Source organism: Sminthopsis crassicaudata, chromosome 2 (genome assembly GCF_048593235.1).
Source record: "Sminthopsis crassicaudata isolate SCR6 chromosome 2, ASM4859323v1, whole genome shotgun sequence".
NCBI lineage: Eukaryota > Metazoa > Chordata > Mammalia > Dasyuromorphia > Dasyuridae > Sminthopsis > Sminthopsis crassicaudata.
In genome coordinates, this window is record NC_133618.1 from 638452006 (window position 1) to 638462944 (window position 10939).

A 10939-nucleotide genomic window follows, 5' to 3' on the forward strand; every position below is an offset into this window, starting at 1 on the left:
CAGTTTCATAGCCCATTCAGCAGAGTTCCAAATTGCTTTCCAAAATAGTTGAATCAGTTCAAATCCAGCAATAATGTAGTACTGTCCCAGCTTTCCCATATTCCTTCCAACATTCATCACTATTTTTTTCCTGTCATTTTAGGCATTCTGAGAGGTGTGTAGTGATATTTCAGAGTTCTTAATTTCCAATTTTCTGATCAATTGTGATTTAGAGTACTTTTTTATATGATTAGAAATGGCTTCAATTTCTCTGAAAATTGTCTGTTCATATCCTTTGATCATTTATCAATTGGAAATGGCTTGAATTCTTATAAATTTGAGTTAATTATCTACATATTTTAGAAATGAGGACTTATCAAAACCCTTGAATGTAAACCCCTTCCCAGTTTAGTGCTTCCTTTCTAATCTTGTATGCATTGATTTTGTTTGTACAGAAAAAAAAAAAACCTTAATATAATAATTATCCATGTTGTATTCAGTAATGTACTCCAGTGTTTCTTTAGCCACAAATTCCTTCCTTTTCCATAGATCTGAGAGGTAAACTATCCTATGTTTTTTCCAATTTGCTTATATGATCATTCATTATAGTTAAATCATGAACACATTTTAACCTTATCTTGGTATAAGGTGTTAGGTGTGGATCAATGCCTAGATTTTGCCATTCTAATTCCAATTTTCCCAGTAGTTTTTGTGAAATAGTGAGTTCTTATCCCAAAAGTTGGGGTCTTTGGGTTTTTCAAACACTAGATTGCTGTAGTTATTGACTATTTTGTCCTATGAACCTAACCTATTCCACAGATCGACTGTTCTATTTCTTAGCCAGTACCAAATGGTTTTGATGACTGCTGCTTTCTAATATAGTATAGGTCTAATATAGGTTTGATACAGCTAGGTTACCTTCATTTCCTTTTTTAATTTTTTTTTTTATTAATTGCCTTGGTCTTTTATTCTTCCAAATGAACTTTGTTCCTATTTTTATAACTTTGTAAAACAATTTCTTGGGAGTTTGATTGGTATGACACTGAATAAAAAAGATTTATATAAGTAGTATTGTAATTTTTATTATATTAACTCAGCCCACGGATGAGCTCCTGATATTTTTTTTCTAATTTATTAAATCTGATTTTCTTTGTGTGGAAAGTGTTTTGTAGTTATGTTCATATAGTTCCTGACTTTCCCTTGGAAGAAAGATTCCCAAATATTTTATATTATCGACAGTTATTTTGAATGGAATTTCTTTTTATATCTCTTGCTGCTAGGCTTTGTTGATAATATTTAAAAATGCTGATGCTTTATGTGGGTTTATTTTGTATCCTGCAACTTTGCTAAAGTTGTGGATTGTTTCTAGTAGTTTTATAGTTGATTCTCTAGTATTCTTTAAGTATAACATCATATCTTCTGCAAAGAGAGGACATTTTGGTTTTCTCATTACCTACTTTAATTCCTTTAATCTCTTGTTCTTCTCTTATTGCCAAAGCTAACAATTCTAATACAAAATTGAGTAGTAATAGTGATAGTGGGCAACCTTGTTTCACCCTTGATCTTACTGGAAATAGTTCTAGTTTATTCCCATTACATATGATGACTGCTAATGACTTTAAATAGCTGCTACTGATTATTTTAAGGAAAACTTCATTTATTTTTATACTCTCTAATGTTTTTAATTGGATGGGTATTGGATTTTGTCAAATTTTTTTTCTGAAAAAAAAACTGTAAAAATGTAAAAAAAATGAATGAATAAAAATGCTTTTTCTGAATCAATTGAGATAATCTTATGATTTATTTTTAGTTTGGTTATGGATAAAATCAATTATGTTAATAGTTTTCTTGACATTGACCTAACCCTATATTCCTTGCATGAATCCTATTTAGTTATGATGTATTATTCTGGTGATAACTTGCTATAATCTCTGCTAATATTTTATTAAAGGCTTTTGCATCAATATTCATTAGGGAATTGATCTATAATTTTTTCTCTCTTTTGACCCTACCTGATTTCTGTATCAGCACCATATCTGTCATAAAAGGAATTTGGTAGGATTCCTTTTTTCCCTATTTTTCCAAATAGTTTGCATAGCATCAGAATTGTTCTTTAAATGCTTGGTAGAATTCACATGTAAATCTATCTGGCCCTGGAGATTTTTTTTCTTAGGGAGTTGATTTATTCGATTTTTTTTTTCCCAAAATGGGACTATTTAAGTAATTTATTTCATCTTCTGTTAATTTTGTCAATCTATTTTTTTGTAAGCATTTTTCCATTTCACTTAAGTTATCAAATTTATTGATATATAATTGGGCAAAATGACTCTTAATTATTGCTCTAATTTCCTCTTCATTGATGAAAAATTCTCCCTGTTCATCTTTTTATATATTTTCTTTTTTCTTTTTCCTAATCAAATTAACTAAGGGTTTATCTATTTTGTTTTTCCCAAAAAAACCAACTCTTAATTTTGTTAATTAATTCAATTATTTGCTAACTTTCCATTTTATTAATCTTCTGTTTTATTTTCAGAATTTCAAATTTGGCATTTAATTGGGGATTTTTAGTTGTTTCTTTTCCCAGCTGTTTTAGTTTCATGTCCAATTTTTTTCTTTCACTATTTTATGCAAGTAGGCATCTAGAGATATGAAACTACCCCTAAGAACTGATTTGGCTGCATCCCATCAATTTTGATATGTTGTCTCAATATTGTCATTCTCTTGGATGAAATTATTGATTGTGTCTAAGAAGAAACGTAACACTTAAGTAACTCTATGTTAGTAAAATAAATTGAAAGAGCCATCAATGAGCTGCCTAACTAAAAAATCCCTAGAATCAGAAGGATTTATAAGTGAATTCTATGAAACATTTAAAGAATAATTCTTTCCAATACTAAAGTAATTTAAAATAGATTATAAAAAAAAATCCTATCAAATTTCTTCTAAGACAAAAAAAAATCTTTATTAAATCAGGTAGATTTTATCAGGAATTGAATTTATCAGGAATTCAATATTGGCTCAATATTAGGAAATTTCCATGTATAATTGGCTTCATACCAAAACAATAAAAATCATATGATCATCTTAATAGAGAAAAAACTTTGGATAAAATACAGTATCCATTACTATTAAAAGTATGAATGAAATCTTTCTTAAAATAAGTTGTAATTTTTGTTTATTATTGTTTTAATATTTTTTTCACTTATACATTAGTCTTCCTGATAACATTTAGAATTTATTTTGCAAAGATACTGCAATGGTTTTTCACATTTCCTTCTCCAGCTCATTTTCCCATGTAATAAGACTGAGGTAAATAAGATTAAGTGATTTTCCCAGCGTCACACAGCTAGTTCATTTCTGAAGCTTGATTTGTAGTCAGGAAGATGAGTCATCCTTACTCTAGGCCTGGTAATCCATCCAATTATCCAGGCTATCCCAAAATGATAAGTACTCTTTCTAAAAATAAGAACAAGCATTATCTGGAATGGGGATTACACTTGAAACTTTCTCAATAATATCAGGAAAGAAGAAAGGATGTCCATTATCCTTTGACTATTATTCAATATTGTATAAGATATGCTAAATCTAACAATAAGAAAAAATGGAGAGATAAGAATAGGCAATAAGAGTGTATGGTATATTTAAAGAACCCTAGAGAATCAATTAAAATAACTGATATAATTAACAATTTTAGGAAAATTGCAGAATATAAAATAAATGTATCTAAATTATTATCATTTCTATATAGTATCAACAAAACTCAACAGGTAGAACTAGAAGGAAAATTTAAATTTAAAACCACTGCAGATGTGTCTCCACTGGGTCTGTATGCCAAGTAGATAACAAAATAAAAAAGGGCCCACACGTGCAAAAATGTTTGTATTCACCTTTTTGTGGTGGGAAGGAACTGGAAAAATTAGTAGATACCCATCAGTTGGAGAAGTATTGAATAAATTATTGTATATAAATGTAATGGAATATCATTCTTCTATAAAAATGATAAGCAGACTGATTTCAGAAAAGTCTGGAAAGGCTTATATAAACTAATGCTAAATAAAGTGGACAGAACCAACTGAACATTGTATACAGTAACAACAAGATAATGTGATGATCAGCTGCAATGAATTTGGCTATTTTTTTTTAATACAATGAAATGTAATGATTCAAGGCAATTCTAATAGTCATGTGATGGAGAGCATCACCCTCAGCCAAAGAGAGAACTATGGAGACTGAATGTGAATCAAAGCTCATCATTTTGACCTTACTTCTTGTTACTTTTTTGTTTCCGTGTTTTTTTTTTTTTTCCCATTTGATCTCATTTTTTTGTGTGTATGTGTATGCATCATGACAAATATGTACATATATTTAGAAGAATTGCATGTTTACTCTCTTGAGTTAGGGAAAGAGGGGAAAGGGAAAGAAAATTTGAAACACAAGATTTTCCAAAGGCAAATGTTGGAAAGTATCTTTGCATGTATTTGGAAAAGTAAAATACTATTTAAAAAGGATTGCTAAAATAATAAATAAAATAAAATAATAAAATCATTACACACGATATAAAATGACTTTGAATCTTTTTGGTGAACATGAACCCAAGAATTAAGTAAACACAATTATAAAATAATTTTCACACAAAGTAGATTTTAAATAACTGGAGAAATATTAATTGTCCATGGGTATATCAAAATATGGTGAAAATGACAATTCTACCTTAAATTAATTTACAAATTCATTCTATAACAATCAAACTATGAACTAATTATTATATAATATATAATCTATTATAATAATTACTTATTGTTCTAAGAAAAATAATATGAAAATTCATCTTGGTAAAAATATGAAGGAAATCAATGAGGAAAAAAGCATGATGGTGCCTTTGTAGCATCAGATTTGAAACTAAATTGCAAAGTGGCAATGATCAAGACAACTTTGTACTGGGTAAAAAAATATTGGTGGGTTAGTGGAATATATCAGTTATACAATGCACAGTAGTAAATTAACATGTTCATGTAGTATTTGATAAACCTAAAGATCCAAACTTGGGGGTTAAGAAGACACCACTTGACAAATATTGCTGGGAAACTAGTTTAGCAGAAATTATGTTTAAATATACTAGTGATCAGGAACATTAAGCCCATAAAATCATTTGTCTAGCTCTGCCAAGGCATCCACAGATGACATTTAAAATGTGATAACTGTAGGAGCTTTTTTCATGGCAACATGAATGTATATTAAGTGAATCATAATAATAATGTAAGTTCTAAAGATCACACAAGTCAGGATAGACAAGATATATGCAAGTACATGCTGGAGCAGACGTTTATAGTTTTTGTCAGCTACCCTTGGTCCCTCTACTTCTTTTGCTGTGACTCGGAGGACAGTCAGTGCTAGATAGGTATGAAGAATATTGTGAAATATTAACATACTGTGGTGAAAGTACAGCAATCTGGTGATGATGAGAATAGAAAGAACTGAATTATTTCAGTCTTGATCTGAGGAATGTAATTATATGTCATCGTATTATATACACCACTAAAGTCTCTGTGCACAGTCATTGTGGATAAATAATGTGATATCAATAGTAGTATCATACTTAAATTTTCACAAAAGTGAATGGTTTAGTATAGTGTTCTGAGTGGTTTTCTGGAGGTCTCTGGACCAGCCTTCATTTCAGCAGAATAATCACCATGAGAATAGCCAGAGAAAAAGTCCAAATTCTTTATTATCTCCTTCAAAGTCTTGTCTCCTTGCCGGGATTTTGGCTAGCTTTCTTGAGGTCCTCCAGAATGTGTCTTGGTTTCTGTGGGGGAGGCAGCAGGACCACCACGATGGTCTCTGTTTTGAAGTCTGTCTCAGTCCGAGAGCTTGAGCTCCCACCTCCGGTCCTCTGTCTTCCCGGAGTCTGCCTCCGAGCCCTTCTGAGTCTGTCTCTGGCTGAATTTGTGCCAGTTTATATGCAGTATACTGAGTATAAACCAATCATTCTATCACTAGGGAACCATTATTTATTGTAAGATTAAATCAATCATACTGAACTAGAGAAATATTGATCACCATGCTAAAATAAATTAAAAATGGTCTTATCAATTCCACTGACTTAACACCTTGTAAGAATCCTTGTTTTAAGTACAGAGTTCTGGCCCATAACAGTTTTATAACTGCTAGTTTAAGGATTGACTGAATGATCTTGACTCTAAATCATGGGAACATGTTCACATTCATCTTGAGAATGAAGTCAAGCAGTTCATGGAGATGAAGGGAAACCTGTCAGGGAACTCATTGACAGGGAGGAGCTGTGTGATCCAGAGCTCATGGTGAATACTACCAAGTACCTCTCACAGCTAAACCTCAAACAGAAGAAACCCAATTGCCCAGCTTCCTGCTTTCAAACATGAAAACATCTGAAGCTAAATTAAGTTAAATGTGGAAAGTGTGACTCAAAAGGAATAGCATGTTGCATTTCCCTATGCAGGACAAACAAAAGTTTTCTATTATACTTGATCATTTTGGTAAATGTGCAAAACTAACTGAGGCATTTAAAGAAAGAGTCAAGAACATGAAAAATAAACAAATGGAATTGAACATCTTTGCTACACCATCGAATGTGGAACCAGATGATGCGCCTGATCACTCATAACACAAAATTATTCAATTGCAAAGTGATGATGAGCTGAAAGCTAGGTACAACAAACTCCTACTACTTGAGTTCTATAAATATTGCATAAGTAATGATGAATTTCCCACTTTGAGGAAATGTGCATTTTTGAAACATGCATCTGTTCTGAACAACTTATTGCTGTGAGCAGTCCTTTTCAAAACTCATCATCACAAAAGTCAACTGTGCTCCAAATTGACCAATATTGGAAAAGCAATTGCAAATAGTAATGTCATCAGTAACGGGTAACATCACACACCTCACTAAAGAAAAACAGTTCCAAGCATCACATTAAGGGTAAGTAATTAAATGCTTGATCAAATATAACAGACTAATTTTAAATTAATAAATTTATTTTTTTTCTTTCTTTCTGAGGCTGAGGTTAAGTGACTTGCCCAGGGTCACACAGCTAGTGTTAAGTGTCTGAGACCTGATTTGAACTCGGGTCTTCCTGAATTCAAGGCTGGTGCTCTATCCACTGCACCACCTACCTGCTCCCAAATTAGTAAATTTATATGACCCCTGAATGATATTTATCCAAATGGCCCTTGACTAAACAAAATTTCCAACCCCCTGCTGTATACATTCTAAAAATGTCAAGCTATATCAGAGCAAAGGAAGAACACATCAACAAGCTTAAAGATCTATTTGTTAAAACTGGCACAAATAGAAAATGACAGCATGATCTAAGGATGAGGACAAAAATTTTTTTTTGTACCAAATATTCAGATACATTTTGTTAAAGTCGTATTTTCTATAAAGTGATATTGAAGGGATAGCAGCCTAACAATATTGATCCATTTTTAACCCAGCATAGATGAAGGACACAGGATGCTACTTCTCACACTTGCCACATTTCTCAAGCATAGTGTGAACAAAGTATATTTTGCACAAAAGTGATGAGTGTAGAAATATTGAATAGCAGTCACAAACCCATTCATATAGCACAATATTTTAGTTCATGGTGATTTATTTTTCTATAACTTACATAATCATAATATTATTTAAGAAAATATATTTCATAAAATTTGATTTGTTTAAGTGTATTGTTCTTTACACTACATAGTTATATATTATGTGCTAAAAGCATTTTCCACATTTTAAAGCCAGGAAGTCCTTTAAGCATGTACTGTGACTGCTAGTGAAAAACATAGACAGTAGATTTCAAAGGAATTCTAGACAGAGCTTGTATTTAAAGAATTATCAGCTTACAGAAAGGGAAAAAAAAACTCAGAGTTTTATCTTAATGTATCACAATGATGATTTGGAATTGAGAGTTAATCATTAAGGTCAGTTAGTGACTTTTTTAACCTTACTGACCAAAACATTTTAGGTTCCTATAATTCTTAATTTTTACTAAATCTTTCAATGCCATCTTCCCTAGAATAAACACTAGAATTCACCATAAATAATTACATTAATAACGGAGAAAAGGAAGGTATGCACATATGTTTATAGGTATGCACATATGTTTATATATCTCTATGATGTATCTATTAGTATAGATATAGATAGTGATATATATTTAAGTGAGGGAGGGTTATGTAAGGTCACCTGCCTTACTTTCCCCTTCAGAGCCATCTGAATGCAGTGGCAAGATGTAGAGCAGGATAATTGCAGATGTCCCTGGATGCAATGGGAGACCTGGGACTTTTTAAGCTAAGTTCTTCAACATAGGGTTCACATACGGTGTCATACCCATCCTTTCAGATGCTCTTAAAAGCTTTGTTTTTATTTTTTCTTTAGAATCTTTGAACTTTCATTAAGATATTTTGGGTTTTACTGGTTAAATTTCTTTCTTAGGGACTATGTCTTAAAACAAGTACACTCTGATTCTCATTGATTGGCTATGAATAGATCACAGGCCAAACCTCATTTGGTCATTGTTTGCGTCCTGATTGACTCAGGTTGAATATTAATAGCAGCAATATTTGCTTTGGTCAGAAATCTTGAGGTTCTTCTCCTCCATGATTTATTTTTATTTAAGTCTCTCTCTCTCTCTCTCTCTCTCTCTCTCTCTCTCTCTCTCTCTCTCTCTCTCTCTCTCTCTTGCTCTCTTGCTCTCTCTCTGTTTTTCCCTCTTTTACCCTTTTCTTTCTCTTTTCCTTTCTTTTCTTCTCTGAGCTCTCTCTCTCTCTGTCAATTGCTACCCAGCCTTAATCACTGAATGTGTGTGGCCTCAGTCAAACTGAGACTTGTTAAAGATCTTAGCTTAAAAAGGCTCATTGAATCCAGAGCCATCTCCAGACATCCTGATTTATATTTGGCCACTGGACCCAGATGGCTCTGGAGGGGAAAGTGAGGCAGGCGACCTTGCCCAGCCATCCCTCCAACTTAAATCCAATTCACCTGCATGTCATCGCATCGCATCTCCTGATGTCACAGCCCTCTTTGAAAACAAAGAACAGCACAAATATTATGCTGCATATAATTTTTAGAATTTATATTTTAAGGACAGTATTATATAGTAGAGAGAGGATAGAATACTAACACAACATACAATTTCAGAAAAACACAGAAGCTGCAATGAGACAGCAAGGCAACAAATGTTTCTTGCACTTTACAGGATAGAGAGCTGGTCTTAAAAACTAAAAGAACTGAGTTCAAGTTTTGCCTTTAACTCTACTATTCGTATAATCCTATGTCACAAGATGGCAGTGCTCAGGGCAAATTTCTCAGATTAAAAATTGAAGCATTATAACTGACTTGCATTAGTAATGTGGGAATCTTTAACAATGAGTTCTTATAGGCCATAAGTCATAGATCTAAATAGTAACAGCAATAATGATAACAATATTATTTTTCCACTTGAAATTAAATATTTCATTAATTGCATGCATTCACTTTCCTTCTCTGAATCTCAGATTTCCCTGATGCAAAATTCTGATGGTCGGCAAGGTACTTTCTAAAAAGCTTTTTCGTGTCTAATAGTCTACAGATTTGTAATTTCAAACCACAATTGGGAATAGTATAATGAAATAATTTCAAAGGAATACCCAAGTAAGAGCTGTTATATAATGAACAAAATTTATTCTATCAAATCAGACATGAAAACAGCACTTTCTACCAGTTGTGTAGGAGCTATCATATCAACTCTTGATGTGCTCAGACATGACCTGTTGCCTTAAGTTATAATATAAAGAGTAAGCTACACTCTACATACACATTTTGATTTAGATCTAGTGCAACCATTACATGATTTTGAAAGTGACAATCATGAACAATTGTGAATTCAGAGACTCTTCTTACTGTACCTTGTCATTGTTATAGTTGTTATTGAGATTATTGCTGTTGTATAACATATGTGATTTAATGTTAGCTATTTTATTTATTTTTCCATGAAGAAAATGTAATCTGCCGAAGTGTGAATCAATATTCTTAAGAAACCTGGTAGACTTCAGAAGAAATTATTTATGACTTTATGTGTATGAACAGATCAGTTACCTGAGCTGATGCTTGATTGTAAAGTACTACAGCTTGTAAAAGAAATATTTTTGAAATATGAGGCAATTAAATCTATTTAAAAAGAAAAATTCTTTTGAATTTTTCAACCAAATGAGAAGAATAAAAAGTATTAAATTACCAAACATTTATAAATATACATATGTTTGTGTATATGTGTATGTTTATAAATATATGTGTGATAGTAACTATATATGTATATATATATATATATATATACATGATGTAGTTGTGTCTATGTATCTACATCTATATGTATCTAGCTCTATTAGATAGATATACATCTAACCTCCCTTTTTATAAATCAGAAAAATTGAGGTCAGAGATGTTAGAGGGTCTCTGCAATGATACAATTTGAAAATGGAAGTTATGTAAATATTTGACATATGAGAAAAATTATAAAATTTATGTGATAATAGTAATATCATTTAAGACATGAATGATTACTTTAGCATTAAAATGGAAGAAAACTTACAGGTCATATGGTTCAAGATCTTCATTTTAGACATAAGGAACTAATGCTTAGAAAGGTCAAGGGCTTAGCAAAAGTCACATAGGTAAAAAGTGATGAGGCTAGGATTTGAAAGTTAAAAATAGGTATATCCTTCTGCAATATGAAAAAAAAAAAGATGAACATTAAGCAATGTTGAATCTCTTATGTCTGCCTTCTCTCAGGCTTTCCCTCATGTCCTCTGTTTCAAAGAATCCTTATTTTTCTTTAAGTTGAAGCTCAAATATTATCTTCAATGAAGCTTTTCCTGTTCCTCTGATACTAATATTCTCAATCCCAAATTATCTTTTATTTGACTACTTTGTATAAGTTTATATTCATTTCATTTA